The sequence below is a fragment of the Ipomoea nil genome, unplaced genomic scaffold, assembly GCF_001879475.1.
Source record: "Ipomoea nil cultivar Tokyo-kokei standard unplaced genomic scaffold, Asagao_1.1 scaffold1129, whole genome shotgun sequence".
Lineage (NCBI taxonomy): Eukaryota > Viridiplantae > Streptophyta > Magnoliopsida > Solanales > Convolvulaceae > Ipomoea > Ipomoea nil.
In genome coordinates this window covers 116,862-138,158 of record NW_017617557.1, presented here as the reverse complement: position 1 = coordinate 138,158, position 21,297 = coordinate 116,862, and the positions used below count along the sequence as shown (strand labels likewise).

General features: G+C 37.6%; 1 long non-coding RNA gene across 1 annotated transcript; it reads left to right on the top strand.

Moving 5' to 3' along the window:
* The first annotated feature begins 6,775 nt into the window (after positions 1 to 6,775).
* On the top strand, positions 6,776 to 18,223 carry LOC109183515. Its single transcript, XR_002054561.1, has 3 exons — positions 6,776 to 6,786; positions 14,177 to 14,187; positions 18,047 to 18,223. It is a non-coding gene; the product is annotated as an uncharacterized LOC109183515 (long non-coding RNA).
* Positions 18,224 to 21,297: the final 3,074 nt, after the last annotated feature.

Here is a 21,297-nt window from a genome sequence, read left to right as displayed (position 1 = left end):
AGATATCTCTTTTGTTTTGATAAACTGAGAATATACAATGAAATGGAGCATGCGGTACTCTCACCTTCGTTCTTGTTAAAGTACATACACTTTCTCCTGATCTCCACCAAGGGATTAAAATGTAAAAGGTGGGAACAATGAGCGATAGTCAATAATGGGAATGGGATAGTTGGTTGGGGGAAGTTTCTTATCGTTCAGACATGCTTGTAGAGTTGTAACATTACATTTATCGTTAATTTTTACTCTTTTTTTTTTCTTCTTCTTTGTTTTTTCTTTTAACCTGGTATGGCCAGATTGATTAAGAAATACAGTTGTGGATCACATGTTATTACTTAACTATTTTATCTGACCATTTTATATATTAGACACTCTGTCAAACGGAAAAAGTTTCATCTGACCTGCGCCGTCCAATTATACTATTTTATTAGATAATATAAAATATTTGACACATGGTCAATATTTAAGTGTTATATATTAGGGGCCGGGTGAAATATAATATGACACACCATTAAAAAAAGAAGAAAAATTGTCAAATAAACCACTAGGTGTCAATACGACAGTGGGCAAATTATATTGTACTATGGACCATGATCTAAATTGCAATGTAACAATTGATAAATGTTCATTTTTAGTATACTGAATATTCATTTTTAATATAGTGAATGTTCATTTTTTAAGTAATACACTAAAAAAAATGAATTTTCAATATACTAATTATTCTACTAGAGGCCCATTGTCTTTGGTGGCAATTTCAAATTTAGTCTAGACCGGGACGCTCTCAACGGTACCGCTAGTCAACAACGAACCGTTTCCGTGAAGTCGGCAGGAGACCTAAGGGATCGTCTCACCAACAACCACAACGACGGGTCGACTCCTACCGCTCCCCCTCCGGCCCCGTGCTTCCAGGAGGGGGTGGCCACCATCTAGCAAGTCGCCGCTACATTGACTGACCTTGTGGAGGGGCTCCAAGGAAGTGACCGAGCACCCCCGCTCACCCCCGAGATCTCTCTAGGGGCGCCGGCTTCCACTCCGCCTGCCTTGAGGCAGCGCGATGGGCCGAACACTCGACCACCCCGAGCCCTAGAGACTCAAACTGAGGGAGAAGTCAAATCGCCCCGACCATCAGATAGGCGGGGAGGGGGTGGAACTAGCCGAGATAGACAAAGGCATCGAGAAGCAAATATGTGATACCCCGTAAATATTTATATTCAATATAAATATTTCCCAAATAGAGCTATGTATTTATAATTAATTATGTTTATATATATATATATATATATATATATATATATATATATATATATATATAGGGATGCACTCATGTGCGAATAAGTGCTCAGGAAGGAATATGCGAACGAATCAGCGCGTGACACGTATCCAGATCTAATAACTTAAAAAAATGCGGTGACATTTTCATAAATAAGTGAACATCGAAGTGCAAGTAAAATTACTTACAAGTGCACCTATTTTTACCTATAATTGCATGTAATTTTGCCTTGTTAGCATTCACTTTCCGCAACCATTCATGCACCTGGGTGTGCTTATAACTATCTGTGCAACTATTTATAACTATAGGTGCAACTACTTATAACTATAGGTGCAACTACTTATAACTATAGGTGCACCTACTTTCACCTATAAGTGCATGTAATTTTGCCTTATTAACATTCATTGATCTGAGTTCAGCGGGTAGTAATACCCCTGAAAACCACTCGCAAACATCCATGCACCTAGGTACAACTACTTATAACTATGTGTGCAACTACTAAGAATTATAGGTGCAACTACTTATAACTATAGGTGCACTTAGTATTGATGCTCAGTGTAAATTTTTACTTGCACCTATAATACATTTTACATGCACATGTAATACATTTTACTTGCACATCGATGTTCTATTATTTACGAAAATGCCACTGTGCTTTTTTAAAAAAATCAGTGTTTCTCATCCATTAGATTTGACACGTGGATGAACAAAATTCATTCCTATTTCGCGCCTGGGCGAAGCATTCGCACCTGAGTGCGATTATATATATATATATATATATATATATATATATATATATATATATATATATATATATATATATATATATATATATATATATATATATATATATATATATATAGACTTGCACTCGGGTGCGAACGGCTCGCCCAGGTGAGAAATAGGAATGGATTCTGTTCGTCCAGGTGTCCAGATCTAATGGATGAAAAACACTGATTTTTTTAAAAAACGCGGTGGCATTTTCGTAAATAATTGAACATCGAAGTGCAAGTAAAATGTATTACAAGTGCATGTAAAATGTATTATAGGTGCAATTAAAAATTTACACTGAGCATCAATACTTAGTTGCACTTATAGTTCTAAGTAGTTGCACCTATAGTTCTAAGTAGTTGCACACATAGGTATAAGTAGTTGCATCTAGGTGTATGAATGTTTGCGAGTGGTTTTCAGGAGTATTACTACCCGCTGAACTCAGATCAATGAATGTTAACAAGGCAAAATTACATGCACTTATAGGTGAAAGTAGGTGCACCTATAGTTATAAGTAGTTGCACCAATAGTTATAAATAGTTGCACAGATAGTTATAAGCACACCCAGGTGCATGAATGGTTGCGGAAAGTGAATGCTAACAAGGCAAAATTACATGCACTTATAGGTGAAAATAGGTGCACTTATAAGATATGACTTCGATGTTTAATTATTTACGAAAATGCCACCGTATTTTTTTTTAAGTTATTAGATCTGGACACGTGTCGCGCGCTGATTCGTTCGCATTTCCTTCCTGGGCACTTATTCGCACCTGAGTGCGTCCATATATATATATATATATATATATATATATATATATATATATATATATATATATATAGATTTTGAATCAGGTGCACACCCCCCATTTAGCCGGGCACATGAGAACCCTTTATAATCGTTGATTTGGTATCTTGGACGGTCCAGATGGTATGCAATTTTAATCCACGTGCGCTGGTTGTGTTTATTGGACAGGGGCGTTTGTGTAATTTGGTATTATTATTGATTATGACAGGCATTTATATCCGCCCGCTTTGGTGCATGTGTGTGATGATAAAATTGGGGTTTATTCTCTCTCTCTCTCCGCAGTCAATTTTCAATCCTCTTCGCTTCTCGTAGACGCTTCGTCTCTCCGCCGGGCTTCGTCGTTTCTTCTCTCCGCGCTTTTCCTTCGACTGGTAGCCATGGCTGGGTCTCGCAGGAGACAATCCAAGCGGCTTAGCGGTATGTCCTCCGCATCAAGTTCCGGTATTCTTCCTCCACTTTGTTTGTTTTTCGTTTGAGCTTTGTTTTTTTTTTTTTTTTTTTTTTGGTTTTCCGCGGGGGGTTTGTGGGTTACCATTTGTGCGGTGAGTGTTTCCAATTTAGGGTTTTGGTGTGTTTTGGTTTGCTGTTCGTTTTGGCGAATTGTTTAGGGCGTTTCAGTGATGTTTTGGTGTGGATTGTCTGTTTTTGTTCTGTTTGTTGGTGAGGGGGTGTGGAAGGGGGAGGGGGTGTGATATGTGGTGTTCTCCGATTTTTTGGGTTAGGGGTTTTTATTTATTTTTTTTATTTTTATTTTTATTTTTATTTTTTTTTTTTGTGAATGGCGGGGGTGTGGTTTGGAGAGTTGTGGGTGCGGGGGATAGATAACTTCTGCATGTTAGGGATTTGTGTTATACAATGTTGCCAGGTCCTTTTTTGTTTTTTTTTTCCTTATTGCTTGGGTTTGGTTTGGACTGGTCTGGGTTCGGGGTTTTAAAAATATATGGATGGTAGGGGTTTTGGTGCTTTTTCCGGTTGGTGTAGCGTGTTTGGTTTGGGTGGTTTTTGATTTTTGGTTTGTTAGTAGTGTTTTTGGTTTTTTATTTGTATTTTTTGCGTTTTTTTTTCCACATTTTAGTTTCAATGGCAGTGGGTATTTGGTGGGGTTGCGTTTATTTGTTGTTTGTATTTTATAATTTCTTGTTTTGTTTATTTTGATTGCAAAAGTGTTTTTTTGTTTGGTTTTGTGTCTTGACTGCGTTTTTCTTGTGTTTTTTTTTTACCCGTACCTTTTTGGGGATGCCGGAGCTTGGTGGGGTAGTTTGTGCGTATTTGGGGTGTTTCTGTGTGCTTGCAAGTTGATTGCACTTATTATTTGTATATATTGGGTGTTTTGTTGCCTTTTGTATGTTTCGTTAGGGGTATAGTAGGTGGGTTCATGGTCAGTGCGTCGGTATGCTTGCTCTGTGCGTGATATGTTATTTGTTTGTTTTGTTGGTTGCTATTTGAAGTTTGTTGTTATGGGTTCCAGTCTATGCGTACATGTGTCTCGTTGTATGCGTGGTGTGTGAACAAGGTGGTGTTGGTTCGTTTTTTTTTTTTGTGGTGCTTGGTTAAGATTGTTTTTTAGGTCATGTATGTTTACGTTTAGGATGGGATGTTTGGTTTTCAGTCAATGCGTACATGTGTCTCATTGTGTGCGTGGGGTGTAAAAGGGGTGGGTGGTATGGGCCTTTCGAAATTATGTGTTCATTGTCTGTGCTTAAAAGTGTATCACTGTATGCATGTATGGTATTATGGTTATTTTGTAGTCACTGCTTTGCGTTGTTGGTTGTTTAGTTATCCTTTTACAAATTTCAAATGTTTGGTCCCCGGTATATTCGTACGTATCCATTGCTGTGTGCATTTATATGCATTCGTGTTTAATTTTTTTTGTTGGTTATTTTTTGTTTGTGTCCGGTGTTTAATTTTTACTGTCCTCTAGGTGATTTTGTGGAGGAGCCTGTAGGTGCTGCTGTTGGGGAGCCAGATGTTGTTGCCGATGGGGTGGCACCTTTGCTGCCGCCTGAAGTTGCCCAAGTGCCTCCGCAGCCCGCTCAACCATCCGTGGATTCTGAAAGGTCGACCGAGCTAGCCGATGAAGTTGATGAGACAATTCCCCCCCCCCCCCCCCTTGAAGATTCGTGCTACTCCAAGGCATCTGGTTAAACCTATGAAGAGGTTTAGTGCTTGCCAAAGGAAGGCGGTCGTGGAGATGGGTTTGGGGGAGTTGTTGAATCTGCAAGTGCAAGACATCCCGAAGTCTTTAGCCAGGTGGTTGCTTGTCAATTTTGATCCCAAGGATATGTGTTTGCGTCTTGAGGATGGGGGGCGGTAAAGGTGTCGGAGGTTGATGTTCATTCCATCTTGGGACTGCCGGCTGGCGAGACTGTGATTTATAAAAGGGCGAAAGATGATGTGAGCGACTCTTTGAAGGATTGGCGGTCGAAGTTTGACAGGACCAATCATGATGTTACACTACCGATGATTGCTACGGAGTTGAGGGGAAATCTCGAGGGTGATGTTTGGTTTCGGAGGCACTTCGCTATGTTGGCTATTAGTACTTTGGCGGGCCCTATGATGAATGGGTACGCTAATCAGCATGTGTACCACCATTTTGAGGACGTGGATGAGATTAGGAACCTAAACTGGTGTAAGTTTGTGATTGAGTGCTTGGTTGAAAGTCACGAGAAATGGTTTGTGAAGCAGAATCAGCCCTTTTCTAGTCCTTATTTGTTTCTGTTGGTACGAATTTTTTATGTTTGTTATTTTCTGTTATTCGTTTTCCCATTCTTGTTGATGCTTTTTAATACTTGTGTGTGTGTGGTTTCCATTTGCTTTATTTGGATAGGGTCTCCCATGGGGAGAGAGTTGTGCCCCGGGCGATGCCAGGTTTGCGAGGATGGACTACACGTCTTCTAAAGGAAAGACAACTTTCTGAGTTCAGGGACGGCGGTTTTGGTCGTTGTCAGGTGGTTGGGGCATATGTTCCGGATCCTATTGCTCCAGTTAAGGTATTGTTTTCAATTTCTAATTATATTTACTGTTTTGGGGGGTTGGGTCTCAGTTCTGGTCTGTGCGTGTGGTGCATTATTGTGTGTGCAGTGACTGCTAGCCCACCATGATGTTAGTGAAATCGGGTTAGGTTTAATTTGGTGGTTTGATGGTCAATGCGTAGTTGTAATCGGTTTGGGTGTGAACTCATTTTGTCGTCTTTCCATTACGGCGTTATTTGTTTGTTTTATTATATTGCTCGGATTGTTTTTTTTTTTTTTTTTTTTTTATGTTGTTTATGAACACGTTTAAATTGTGTATTATGTTTTGCATGTGGTTTTTTTGAATATAGTTGTTCGTTATTGGGCACCAATTCCATGTTTGTGCGTGTGCGTATCTCACTCTGTGCATGCTGGGTGTTAATTGGTTTTCATTATGTAGTAATCATGTGTGCGTATTACGAAGTTAGTCTGTGCGTCCATGGAATGGGGGGGGGGGGGGGGGAATGGGGGTTATTTGTGTTGTTGTTGGGTCTTGGTCGATAATATGGTTTGGTCTGTGCGTAAATGGTAGTTGGTAATTGCATCTGCCTTTCTTGGGTTTCGTTCTTTTGTTATTCGGGTGTTCATTGGTTTTCCTTTTGTCTTTATAATGTGTGCGTTTTATAAATTTGGTACGTGCATACCAGGTGTTTGGCTTTCAATTGTTGGGTTCATTATGGGGAGGGGGGATGGGATTGACAGGGGTAATTTGTGTGTTGTTGGATCTCAGGCGCATGCGGTTTGATGTAGTTGATAATTCATCAGCTGGTAATCTTTCGCTCGATAAATATGAGCACGTTCCCACTGTGCTGGTATGTTTGGGTCAATAATTATAGATTCATCTGTATTCGTATATGCTTGTTTAACTTGTTGTGATTTTTGCAGCACGATTTGCTGACCGTTTTCTTTAAAGATGTTGGGGTAACTGAGTTGTTTATGAAGGTCACAGAGTTAATTCCTCATAGGGTTCGCTTTTCATGGCGTGATGTGACGAACAAAATTGATTGTGGCGTGTTTGTGATGCGTCACATGGAGTGTTGTATTGGCAAGTCATATGCTTCATGGGACTGTGGTCTTCGGAGGGGCGATGCACATGCGGTGCAAGCTCTACGGGTCCGGTTCGTATATGATATATTGATGTTTGAAGGCAACACTTATCGCCACTCAAATGTTAACTGTGTTATGCGATCCATTGCAGTGGTCCGTGGCAAGCCATGATTTTATTCGATTTTTTTTAACATTGTCAACCACATTTAATAATGTTATTTATGCTCTTATTTTTTTCCTTGGAGATTTTGTTTGTTTCTGTTTTACACGCCAACATTGCGTTTTACACTTGTAACCCGGATTTAAGTAATGGTATGTGGTTTCTGTTGTGTCCCTTTCATTTTTTGAATGTTTGTTCTTTCATGGTTGTCAGACAGGGTCTAGCTTTAGTTCAACTAAGCCAGGCACACACTTTACAATCGGAATGCTATAAAAATTATCTGCTTGTTTAGCTTCTTTGCTCATGTTTGTGGATTAAATTTGTATGTCTGTGTGTAATGGTCACTCACTAAGTGCGTGTCATGGTAACGGTCCGTGCGTAATGGTGGCTCATCAAAACGGTTTGTGCGTCATGGTAATAATTTCTGAGCCATGTTTTCATCTGCCCATGTCACCTTGCATTGCACAGTCCATGTCACCTTGCACAGAACATACCATGTAATCTCTATTCAAGTGTAGCTATGCACCAACTAACCCAGTTTTTAATCTCATCGCTTTATTCGCCTTTATTCATTTAGTCTTCCCAAGGCCCCCTCATTCGTAGAACGCTCGTGCTGTAGAGTGTTTCACCCACATGCATACTGGAAGTACTCGACAAATAACTCTATAGTGTCAAGACATCTCCTAAGCTTAAATTGTTCGATAATAATACCAAATTATTCCCATTTCCATTATTATCAACGTAGTACGACCCCTGTGCATTGTATCATATCGGGCTGTGCGCGTAGGGGTTGGCTTTGTTAGTATGTCCAATGTCATCTCAAATCACGTGTAAACTCGTAAAGCTTTACGCTTGTGCTGTATACTATTTCACGCACATGCATGCTGTATTCTTAAAAAAAACTTCAAAATGTAATGGGAAGAATTCAATACATGATCCAGTGGTCCAAATTGAATAGTTCGAATTAAATAGTAACGCTCTGACTAGTTTTTTCAAGTGTATTACCGTTTTTATTTTTGTGGACAACTCCTACTGTTGTGGCCGGTTGCTAGTCCACAGGTCTTGCATGTTCGTTTCTTCTTACTTTGCTCCCTCATTGCTATCTCTTTAGCAGTCCTCATTCGTTTTCCCGACCCTTTATTGCTTGAAACGGGTGGTGGGTGCACATTGACTTCCTCAGGTTGTGGGACGCCACAGTATGACTCCATAATCACTTGTTTGCCTTTATCTGTACCCCCTCGTTCTCCACCGGTCTCGGACCATATTGCTTCGAACTCCTCTAGTGTTTTTCGAATCGGATCCAACTTCGAACTGTCTCCTTGCGCTAGACCTACTACCCGCACAGACTGTATACCAACTTCGAACTGTCACAAAGATTAATTTTGTGAAGGAATAACGCGCGTGAAGTGGAATGTAACGTAGGAGTGGAGACTATGGGGAATATAGAGGAGAAGAAATGATAAAAACACGTGGTCATAATTTGCCTGCCAAAACACTATTACTCACTCATTAAACTCTTTAACGTCTCCCAATCATTACATTTGTTTAACGTATCCTTGTTACGCACAGACTGTAATACCAACCCGCACACAACCTGTTCACCATCCTACTACCCTATCCGATTAAAGAAATACACAGCTTTGTGCACCTGCTTAATCAACCTCAACCCGTCATACAATGTTCTTAACTATGCCGCCTAACACTCCCAAATTATTCTCCATCCGACCAACAACAATTATATATAAACCAAACTACCATGCATATACGCACATACCAATTTACGATTTCGCACATACCTCTGCTGCCTGAATTCTTGACTGCAGTTTGCGCTTCGTATGACCCTCCTCCGCCGATTACTCTGCTCTCTCACACTTCCTCACCCGTTTTATTTCTTACCCGGCCTATGCACATTTAATTTACCTATAATATCATCCCTAATATCATGCTTAAGATTCCATTAATATAATGTCCATAATTAAGCAACTAAATACAATTACATTTTGATCCTTGTGATTACTAAATATCCTTAATTTCTTACAAAATTTCATCTAATCTTAACCATTCATGGAAATGTAATCAATGGATATAAAGAGTTCTCATGTGCCCATGTGTCATGGGGTGTGCACCGGATTCGAAGCCTATATATATATATATATATATATATATATATATATATATATATATATATATATATCACATATGCCCAATAAGTATTAGGTAGTCCGAGCCCAAACCCAAATGCTATTCCTAACCCAATTGGTAATGATATTACTACCCTACTAATTATATGACCTGCTAGTTATATAAATGGATTCCTATGATCGTAGGCAAATTATGCTGTGCATCCGTATGCACCATGCATGGTGCATAGCGATGCAAAAACGACATCGTTTTATTAAAAACGCGCGTCTCCCTTTAAAACAAAAAATTCAGGTTTGATTATCAGCAAACATATGAACTATAATTCCATAATCGATGAACTATAATTCCATAATCGATGAACTATAATTTCATAATCTAATCTATGAACTAAAAATTTCAGAATGAATGAACTAAAATTCCAGAATCGATGAACTACAATTTCAGAATCGATGAACTATAATTCCAGAATCCATGAACTAAAATTCCATAATCGATGAACTAAAATTCCATAATCGATGTACTATAATTCCATAATCGATGAACTATAATTCCATAATCTAATCTATGAACTAAAAATTCCAGAATGAATGAACTAAAATTCCAGAATCGATGAACTACAATTTCAGAATCGATGAACTATAATTCAAGAATCCATGAACTATAATTCCAAAATCCATGAACTAAAATTCCATAATCTATGAACTAAAATTCCAGAATGAATAAACAACATAATGCTGTTGCTGGGAATCAAACCTGGAATTTTTTTTTTTTAAGGGGAGACGCGCGTTTTTACTAAAACGACGTCGTTTTTGCATCCGTATGCACCATGCATGGTGCATACGGATGCACAACATAACTACTCATGATCGTATGCCTAAGTGTGTGTGTGTGTGTGTGTGTGTGCGTATATATATATATATATATATATATATATATATATATATATATATATATATATATATATATATATATATATATATATATATATATATATATATACTATACTATACTATACTAATAAGAGCCTAAGAGAGTTAGGCCTATAATGGGTAGAAAAAATGGCGGTCAAGTTTTTTAATCAAATGAATGGCTCAGATTGATCGGATTTTAATTTTTTCTTAAGATTTCCTAATTTATCTTTAATGAATATGATTATCCGTTAACTTTTCCGTTAAATATTAACTTTTCCGTTAATTCCTGTTAGTTCACTGTTAACTTACTCATTGATTTTAATAAGAAAGATCTTAAGTTTGAACCTCATCCCAATCAAAGTTGACATAATTAGTAATCTATTTTACTCTTATTAAATTATAATAATAATTTAGTAGCTACAACCAAAAAAAAAAAAAATACATATGCATTTCTTTAATTTAGAATTATGTGTCTACAATGTCTTTATTCAAAAAATAAATTATTCATTATCAATAAATTAAATAAGAAAAAAATTCATCAATTGATTATATTCGCTACATTGTCCCTACAATGTCTTTATTAAAAAAAATTATTCATTATCAATAAATTAATTAAGAGAAATAATTTTATTAGTTATATTGTCTTTATTTTTCTCTAATGTAAAAATTCTTTATATTCAAATTCATCAATTGATTATATTCTACATTGTCTATTATCTTTTTTGTGCACTATTTTTTTAATTAAATATCAAAGTTATAATACAAAATAAGGCTATATATTTATTTACCAAGTATTTTATTAATACCATAAAAAAATTTAAAAAATATAATTAATAAAGCCAATCATGTTAACTACTTGAGGAATTTGTTGACAAAGAGAGTATTCAAATCACACAACAAATTGAAGTGAGAACTATCTTTCAATGTCCTTGTTTGACAATCAGCAGTTATCGGTTAGCGTTAGCGGATTATATTAGCGAATTTGACTAGCGAAATATATCAACGGTTGGTAAAAAGATATTTGAAAAAATTAGATGTTTAGATTAACAACAACAATAACAACAACAGCAGCAACAACAACAACAACAACAACAACAACAACAACAATAATAATAATAATAATAATAATAATAATAATAATAATAATAATAGTTTTAGAAAAATAAAAAAAATATAATTAAGCCAATCATATTAACTACTTTGGGAATTTAATGACAAAAGGGTATTCAAATCACACAACAAATTGAAATGGGAAACTACCTCGCAATGTCCTTGTTTGGCAATCAGCAGTTAGCTCTTCAATATTAGTATATATTTAATATTTTTTGCCCTAATTTTTATTTGCTCTCCCTTATGTCCCGTATTTGGTTTCAACCATGCCTATACAATTATTTTATTGATAATTATAATCAATCTTGACTATATTATCTTGCGTTTGTAAACTTAGAATTACCTATTTAAATACGCAAATTCAACATTCAATTATCTATACATGAACAATTCCAATATAATCTTGCCTTGATATACTTTAAAGTACTTATTTAAAAAAAAAAAAACATTGGCCTTTATCTCAATCGCGCAATGCACGTAAAAAACTAGTATATATATATATATATATATATATATATATATATATATATATATATATATATATACTATACTATATACTAATAAGAGCCCAAGAGAGTTAGGCCTATAATGGGTAGAAAAAATGGCGGTCACAGATTTTAATCAAATGAATGGCTCAGATTGATTAAAAGATTGATCAGATTTAAATTTTACACTAAAATTTCCTAAAATACCCACACACCGTTACTAATTCCGTTAAAATTTTAAGAATTGTCGTTAGTTCACCTTAACTTACTCATTGATTTCAATAAAAAAAGTCTTAGGTTCGAACCCCATCCCAATCAAAGTTGGCATAATTAGTACTTTATTTTACTCTTATTAAATTATATAAATAATAATTTAGTAGTTACAACAAAAAATAATACATATGCATTTCTTTAATTTAGAATTATGTGTCCACAATGCCTTTATTCAAAAAAAAATTATTCATTATCAATAAATTAAATAAGAGAAATAATTTTATTAGTTATATTGTCTTTATTTTTCTTCAATATAAAAATTCTTTATATTCAAATTTATTAATTGATTATATTCGCTACATTGTCCTTACAATGTCTTTATTCAGTGAAAAAAAAATTATTAATTATCAATAAATTAATTAAAAGAAATATTTTCATTAGTTATATTGTCTTAATTTTTCTCAAATGTAAAAATTTTTACATTCAAATTCATCAATTGATTATATTCACTACATTATCTATTATCTTTTTTGTGCACTATTTTTCTAATTAAATATCAAAGTTATAATACAAAATAATGCTATATATTTATTTACCAAGTATTTTATTAATACCATGAAAAAATTAAAAAAAAAAATATAATTAATAAAGTCAACTATATTAACTACTTGAAAGATTTTGTGACAAAGAGAGTATTCAAATCACACAACAAATTGAAGCGAGAACTACCTCGCAATGTCCTTGTTTGACAATCAGCAGTTAACAGTTAGGGTTAGCGGATTTGATCAGCGAATTTATTTAATTATTAACATTGGGTAGAAAAAATGACCGCAAAATTATTAAATCAAATGAATGGTTCATATTGTTCAGGTTTTAATTTTTTTCTTTTAAGATTTTCTAATTTATCCTTAATTATATGATTATCCATTTAACTTTTTGGTTAATTCACCGTTAGTCTAATTCTAATATTAAAGTCTAATATAGAATTATAACTACACCATTAATCTAATTCTAATATTAAAGTCTTAATAGAACTTAACCACATATCCTAATGTCGGAATCTCATCAAACAATATTATAATCTTGCATTGATATACTTAAAGTACTTAAAGTACTTCATAAAAATATAAACATTGGGCATTATTAATCGCGCAATGCGCGTAAAAAACTAGTATATATATATATATATATATATATATATATATATATATATATATATATATATATATATATATATATATATATATATATATATATATATATATATATATATATATATATATATATATATATATATATATATATATATATATATATATCGTAGAGACCTCCCTTCTTGAACACGAACAAACCAAACACCCCTCACCTCTCCAATCTTCTTCCTTCCGGCCAAAGGGGAGAAGCTCCGGCAGCAAGACGTAAAACATCAGCAACACGCCAAGGAAGTAGCACCGGCGGGTACTGCGTATTTCTCTTCGATCTCCACCCCCTCCGGCGAGAACGGCGGAACTCGACGGCAGTGACGGATGACTCTCCAGGCTACAGTGGTGGCCTCGGTAGTAGCCAACGGTGGTTCCGGTTGGTAGTAGTGGCTCCGGCAGGATGGTGGCGTGAAACAGCACGCACTGCATGGCGGTGAGGAAGAAGATGAGGTAGGTTATACCTTGGCCGTGATACATAATAAGTATGCTAGTTATTGCTATGGTTAACAATAGGTAACGTAGCACAGTGGTAATACAGTGTTTAGCCTTAGGTTTAATGAGAGCTCGATTCCCACACTAGCTAAAATAGTTAGGTTTTAGTTGATTAGCTTTTAATTAATATAGATCTATCTTATGAACCTGGGTGATGGCTTAATTAAGGATTTGATTACACGTTAGATTAACAAAGGATGTTTAGTTAGTTGGGTAGGACATGTTTAGTGTTGGGGGAAATCTAGGGTTTAAATCCCTTAGGGTTTAATTATTTTATTAGCTCGATTATTTAGTGAAGGCTCAATATTGATTCTTAGGTCTCGTTGACGTTATTTAGGATTGATAAGCGAATGAGGTAACTCATGTCTTACAAAACTTATTTTCCTTACTATATCTTATTCATTGGCTCATTTGATAATCATATGTATGATTCTGTGATTGAGTCTTGTTAGAGCCTTGCTTCTTACTAATTAATTTCAGAATCGATGAACTATAATTCTGGAATTATAGTTCATCGATTCTGAAAGTGTTGCGCTGACCCTTTGGTATTGGCACTAGAGGTACGGATCATGTGAGTGACACTGCGGCGCTATCTTTATATGTTGGTGGATGAAAGGTGGTTTGTCGGTGGGGGCATGTAGTTGCCCGGAGGAATAAGGGAGACGATATAAGGGTGGCCTGGAGGTATAGGTTGGAACTGATATAAGGACGGAGGGGAGCTACAAGGTTGGAACTTGGTATAAGGTTGGAAGATGGATTGTGTGCTTTGATGATTACTTGCTAACTGATTGTCTTGAATGCCTTTGTTGTCTCTACTTGCTATTTATATGCTTATCTGTCTGTTATGTCTTGTAACGTGTTCTTAGGACGCATGCTAGCCTTTATGATTATCCTATATTGTTGGGTCTATTGTTGTGTCTTGAATCTTGATCTTGGATTTAAATTAGAGTCTCGTAAGTATATATATATATATATATATATATATATATATATATATATATATATATATATATATATATATATATATATATATATATATTCCAATTTCAAAATGATTTCTTATATCTACCTATATTGTACTTAACGCGTTGGAGTGGGTTACCAGCATTATTCGCTGACGGTTGTTACACCGTATGTTTTTCAGGTACAGATTAGTAGCTTGGAGTGCGCTAGTTGGATCCCCTGAATCCGGTCTAGATAGTCTTAGATTCCGTTAGTCGTCCTGTGTGCCTTATAGTCGGTGACTGCCAAAAAAATAATCTTTTGCTCGGCTTCCCTAACCCTCTTCTCAGCTATCATGAGCGACTTTTGTCTCGAATTTTGATATCCCAACAGGCAATGGACTTCTTGGCATCATCCATGTCCGTGTGGTAGAGAGTCTCGACAACCTTTGCCCGGGTAACTAAGTTCACCAAGGTGCAACCCATCTTTTTATACTCGGTCAGGTTAGTCGTAACATAAAATGGTTTATGGAAAAGAAAATTGAGAGTCATACTTGTATGAAGTCCCAGGCTCCTCGTTCCTCAAGCTTGTTAGTAGTCCACTCGTCCATGTCTTCGGCAGACGGCACGACCAAGGTTATCCGGTCTATAAGAGCAGCCAGTGGACTGCCCGACAGCAGGGCATCGATTATTGGGTTGCGGTTGGGAGATCACATTTTTTTCGCCCTTTTGGTCCGAGTCTCTTGTCCTGATTCCGTTGTCGGCTTCTTACTACTCTTCGAGTAAGCTTTGCCAGCGAGGCGATCGGTCGGGACGACCGTGGTCAGTGGAAGACCGGTCGGGATGACCTCAGGGGTGTGAGTATTCTTTGTCCCAAGAATGATCTTAGCTCGGGGGGCTCGAGAAGTTGTAGTAGCAGCCTCAAAGGATTCCTCTAAGCCCATATCTGCAAAGCTGCCCAGTAGAGTTAGAGAATAGTAACAGTTGTAAACTAGATTGAAATCGAAGTGAAAAAATCTATGGGGAAAAACCTCCTGAGATCGGGTCGAGTGTAGTGAAGGAAACGGCTATGTTAACCTCCTTCGTCTCGGGTATGTACTTCTTCTATAGATCGTACTGAGGCTCTTGGAGGTTAGCCGATGCATAGTCCTCGGGTGTATGGAACACCCGGTAGTTATAAAATTCGCTTGAAATCATCTCGGCATGAGCAGTCAAGGTTGCAGTCAGTTCCGGGAAGACGTGTTTCCTAAACTGCAAGCTCTATGTGTTCGAGACCAGGAGACGACATTTATATTTGAGCAAAAAATGCGGTGTTTCCACCCTTTAATTTGTTGTTGTCGAGCAAGTTGATGATGGTGCAAGTCGGGACTTTGGCCTTGATCATCAAGAATCCCCCGCCATATTTTGGTAGAAGCGCTCAGAGCGAGAATAAGAATCGAAAAAGTTCGAGGGTGCACAGAATTTGGTGCCAAGCGCAAATTTGAGGGAAACAAGCAATTATAAGATGGGAATTCAGGCAGATCTACCTGGGTAGGACACCGTAGTGCCGAAGGAAGGCTGAAAGAAATGGGGTAAACGAGAGATCAGAGAGATCGGGGCTTTTAGTGAGTCAAGATGCAACCCTATCCAATCCCCTTATTGTCGGTTTATTATTAACCCGAGGTTATGACGTGCGTCGTACTTAACCCGACCAAGAGGGGCTGGTAGTTTTCTACTTGCTCAAAATTAAGGAATTTATGTTGCCCGCTCGCGAGAGTTGGGGCTTGGAATTGGGGAGGGTAGCCTGAAGAAGGTCGGGATTCAGAGGGGGTCGGCAGAGAATAAGGGTTAGAAGTTATCTGAATCGAAGGGCTTGCTTCCTCGGGTTGAGAAGGGCCAGTGGTGGTAGGCTCCTCAGATGGTTGGTCGGCAGCTTCGCTCGGTGACTCACCCCAGGCTTCTGAAAACTTCTCAACCTCAGCAATGATGGTGTCGTACGAGGACAACTAGAAGGAATCCACTTCGACCATAGTGTTGTAGTTCCCGACTGAGATATTCTGGTTAACTAAGTCGCTCATTGTACCCCTTCCTTCAAGAAGGAAGACAGGGGAAGATATGTTAGCAATCGGGTAGTTAGTCGAGCACATTATTAATGCCTAAAGACCGAGAATGACAAAAAACCTAAAAATATAATTTTAAATAACAAGAAATTAAAAGGAAGAAGCTTACCGAGAAAGTCGATCTGAAGCGTCCGAGTTGAGCTACTTGTATTTGACCGAGAACGTCTTTTCCACTTAGCTCGGGAAGCTTTGAGAATTCTTCAAGCGAAAGCATGATTATGTTTCTCCCCTATGTCCTATTTATAGACGAGTTTGGCCGGAATATTTCGAATTTCAAATCAAATCCCAAGGTCGTCGTCCACGGAACAACACGTGGCAAACTATTCCGATTGGGCGGTGATTTGGGTGGCACATTGTAGACGAGCGCCACACTAGATCTCACCCCGATTGAAGTAACTTAACCTTAGACTGCGATCGGATTTTATAGTCCGAGCCCCTTGTGACATTAACCCGATGATATGCTATGAAATAACCTTATATTTGTGCTCATTTATGCTTGCTTTTGGCTCAAATGTTAGGTAAATAATGGTGCAACAATACAAATTTGGTGTATCTTGATTGAAGGAAGAAAAGATTGAGTAATGGTGCAAGCATGTATGAAATGATGCTAATCTTGGGAGAAAACGAGGCTTAAAAGCACAAGGGAAACACCTGAAGGCACACCGGGGAAGGAATGAGCAAAATGATAGCGTGAAGGTCATTTGGAGGGACTCTTGCTGAAACTCACACCGTGAGTGCCAACATGAGTCCATGGCCGAGTTTCTGATCAGGAGACTCATGCTAAGACTCACACCGTGAGTCGCACCATGACTTCTCGTCCAGTACACTGCAGTTTGACGCGAACTTCAAAATATATATATATATATATATATATATATATATATATATATATATATATATATATATATATATATATATATATAGGTTTTAGTAGTTATTTTATAGTTAGTTTTTTAGTTTTCAGATTTCTCCCTCTGGTTTTCTCTCCACAAAACATCTTAGAACCTTTCTACATTGTAATCCATCATCTACAAGAAGATTTAGAGGAAGATTATCCATTGTAATTGCACATTCCAAATCAATTTCCAGATTATTTCTTTCAATTAAATCATCAAGTTAAGTTCTCTATTTCATATTTTTGCATTTATATTTCTTGAAGTTTTGAATTATATGTTTATTACTTCAATTGTTTCTAGTTTTACATTCTAATCATGAGTAGTTTTACATATTTAGGGATTTGAATTGAACTTCATTGTATGGATGCCAATGTAACTTGAATTGCATAAATTAGGTTTTGTATCGCCTTCATGTTAAACTTGGTTATGAATTGGATGAAATTGAATTGACTCTTTCTTAATTATGGCCAAATTATGCAAGGGACATTTGGAAGTGGTGTTTCACTTATGAGAATAAGGCTACACCATAGCCATACCTCTCATATTTCTTACTCACCTTTGAGAAAAGGGGGTTTGAAGGAAATGGGCACACAAAGTGTTTGTTAAATTGCCTCACCTAGCCAAGTTGCCATGAGAATGGGACTTCGGATTAGTTGATAGTCCAATAGATCATGAGAGTAACGTTGGCACTTATACCATTTCCCCAAGTTTGTCATTAGGAATCGCATAATTTAAACTTTAGACCACACAAGGTATTCTATGCATGGTTGTTTGGTTCAAATCTCTCTCTTTCATCTATTATCTTTTAATTCACTTGTTTTCATTATAGATTGATTGAACATGCAATATTCAAATATCTATTGGATGGTTAGCTTTCAAACATTGTATGAACCCGTCCTTAACCCCTCATTACTTAATTCCCTTAAAGTCATTCCTTGAGAACGATACTCACTAAACTTCACCACTAAAACCAACTTTCACCCAACTCGGGACACGGACTATGGTGGCTACTAGATAGGGAATATACCCCGGGCAGCAGCAATCCTCATACCTAAGGCCTGATAGGGTACGAGCCGCCTCAAGACCCGGGTTATTCCCCGACTTGTTCCGACCAAAGAGTAGCACTAGACCGACCCGACATGAGAGATTTCCAATTTTATGGCTTAATGGGCTGCTTTCCACACCTTCTAGAGATCAGTCCCAACCTATTTGCTCGACCGAGACCCCGAGCACGAATACTTGGCACCTGAATTGATTCCCGCAACAGAATAGTTGATAAGACATACTCATACACTTGTGCACTTCCCCTTAGCCGATCGCATTCCCGAGTGCATTTTGGACAAGTGGCACGCATGCCGCCCCCTCGACATGTGATCTCTTGAATCCCTTATAAATACCCATCGAAACAACATTAAAGGGGACTTTTTGACACCTTCTCTATAGCCTTAATTAGCCAGGCGACCTCCGACCTTACGCATACTCCTGAGCTCAACTTCTTAAACCAACAAGCAGACCTCCCGGCCTGGTCTCATACTTTATACTTATTCGTAGTAACCCCAGTAATTTACTACATCAATATATAATGTTCATATACATTAAGCTTTGTTTTTATGAACATATAGAACATTATGAACCTACTATATATAGACTGAATGGAAATACATATGATATACATTATTGTGACACTTGGTTCATGAAATACATTGGAAATATCATTTTGTGGAATCTATTCATATTCAACCTTTCGATAAATGCATATTTCCCAATTAACTTTCCACCAAAATAAAATAATATTTATAACTCCACAACTCCAAACATTATTTAAGCTTTCGTGATAGTACATCCGAAACATTAATCTCCATTACTATATAAATTTTCAACACATAATGTAATAGAATAAACATGGATTTCAATAACATTTAAAACCATATCAGAGCAAACTATATATAATCAACTAGATATGACCTTCTTCCATTCTCAAGTTCCTAAATATGATTACCTAGATAGAACCATACTCTTCTAGCTCTTCATATTGCTCAAGCGCGGTCATGTGGCCTTCTTCCATTGTCACCCACGCATCTACACCATCCATACTCTTATTTCCAAACAAGAGAATGAAGTTCTTGAACGGGCCCATTGGAACACTCACGTGCATCGGTCTCCCCCACCCAAAATCCACATCGTACAATGGGAAATTACACATGCTACTAAGAAAGTACTTATCAAACCCATCCTCATCGTATGGCTTGTCTCCCCTTTTCGTGGATTCGTATATCTCCAAGGAGAACTCGTTTTCTTTGTTCATGTCTTTCTCATAGAGCCCTTGTTTTCTCTCCCTCAAGTCGGCTACTAACTTCGCCACGTCCATTTCATCATCGTGTGTTGTTGATATGGAAAACGTGGAAAGTAAGTTTCCGGCGGATGTTATGGCTAAGCTTTGCGGGAGAGCCAGCGGTCGGATGTTAGCGTAGTGGAAGAGTTGGGATGGTCGGAGGGTGTCAGAATCTTCTCGTGTTTTCACTGCCGAAACAATGCACTTGTAAAGAAATGCACTTACAATTTCAGTGCGCGTCGGATTTTGTATCCCCGTTTTGGCTTTTACCTATTAAGAATATAATTATTAATACTTAAGAATTAAAAATATAACGAGAGTTGTTTATTAATAACACATTTTCTCCCTATCTTGTAGTAGTAGTAGTGGTAGTAGTAGTAGTGGTAGTAGTAGTAGTAGTAGTAGTAGTAGTGGTAGTAGTAGTGGTAGTAGTGGTAGTAGTGGTAGTAGTAGTAGTAGTAGTGGTAGTAGTGGTGGTAGTGGTAGTAGTAGTGGTGGTAGTGGTGGTGGTGGTGGTGGTGGTGGTGGTGGTGGTGGTAGTAGTAGTGGTAGTAGTAGTAGTGGTAGTGGTAGTAGTGGTAGTAGTAGTGGTAGTGGTGGTGGTGGTGGTGGTGGTGGTGGTGGTGGTGGTAGTGGTGGTAGTGGTGGTCGTGGTGGTGGTGGTGGTGGTAGTAGTGGTGGTAGTGGTGGTGGTGGTGGTAGTAGTGGTGGTGGTGGTGGTAGTAGTGGTGGTGGTGGTGGTGGTAGTGGTAGTAGTGGTAGTAGTGGTGGTAGTAGTAGTAGTAGTAGTAGTAGTAGTAGTAGTAGTAGTAGTCGTAGTAGTAGTAGTAGTAGTAGTAGTCGTAGTCGTAGTCGTAGTAGTCGTAGTAGTCGTAGTAGTAGTAGTAGTCGTAGTAGTAGTAGTAGTAGTAGTAGTAGTAGTAGTAGTAGTCGTAGTAGTAGTAGTAGTAGTAGTGGTAGTAGTGGTGGTGGTCGTAGTGGTGGTGGTCGTGGTGGTGGTGGTGGTGGTGGTGGTGGTGGTGGTGGTGGTGGTGGTAGTGGTGGTAGTGGTGGTAGTGGTAGTAGTCGTAGTAGTAGTAGTTGTAGTAGTAGTAGTAGTAGTAGTAGTAGTAGTGTAGTCGTAGTAGTCGTAGTAGTAGTCGTTCGTGGTGGTCGTTCGTAGTAGTAGTAGTAGTCGTAGTCGTAGTCGTAGTAGTCGTAGTGGTAGTGGTAGTAGTAGTAGTCGTAGTCGTAGTCGTAGTAGTCGTAGTAGTCGTAGTAGTAGTAGTAGTAGTAGTAGTAGTAGTACTCGTAGTAGTGGTAGTAGTAGTGGTGGTAGTAGTGGTGGTGGTGGTGGTAGTAGTACTCGGCCTCTCACGTGCTTTCAGACAGAACATGTGAACATGACCCAACATCCCACAAAACGTACAATGT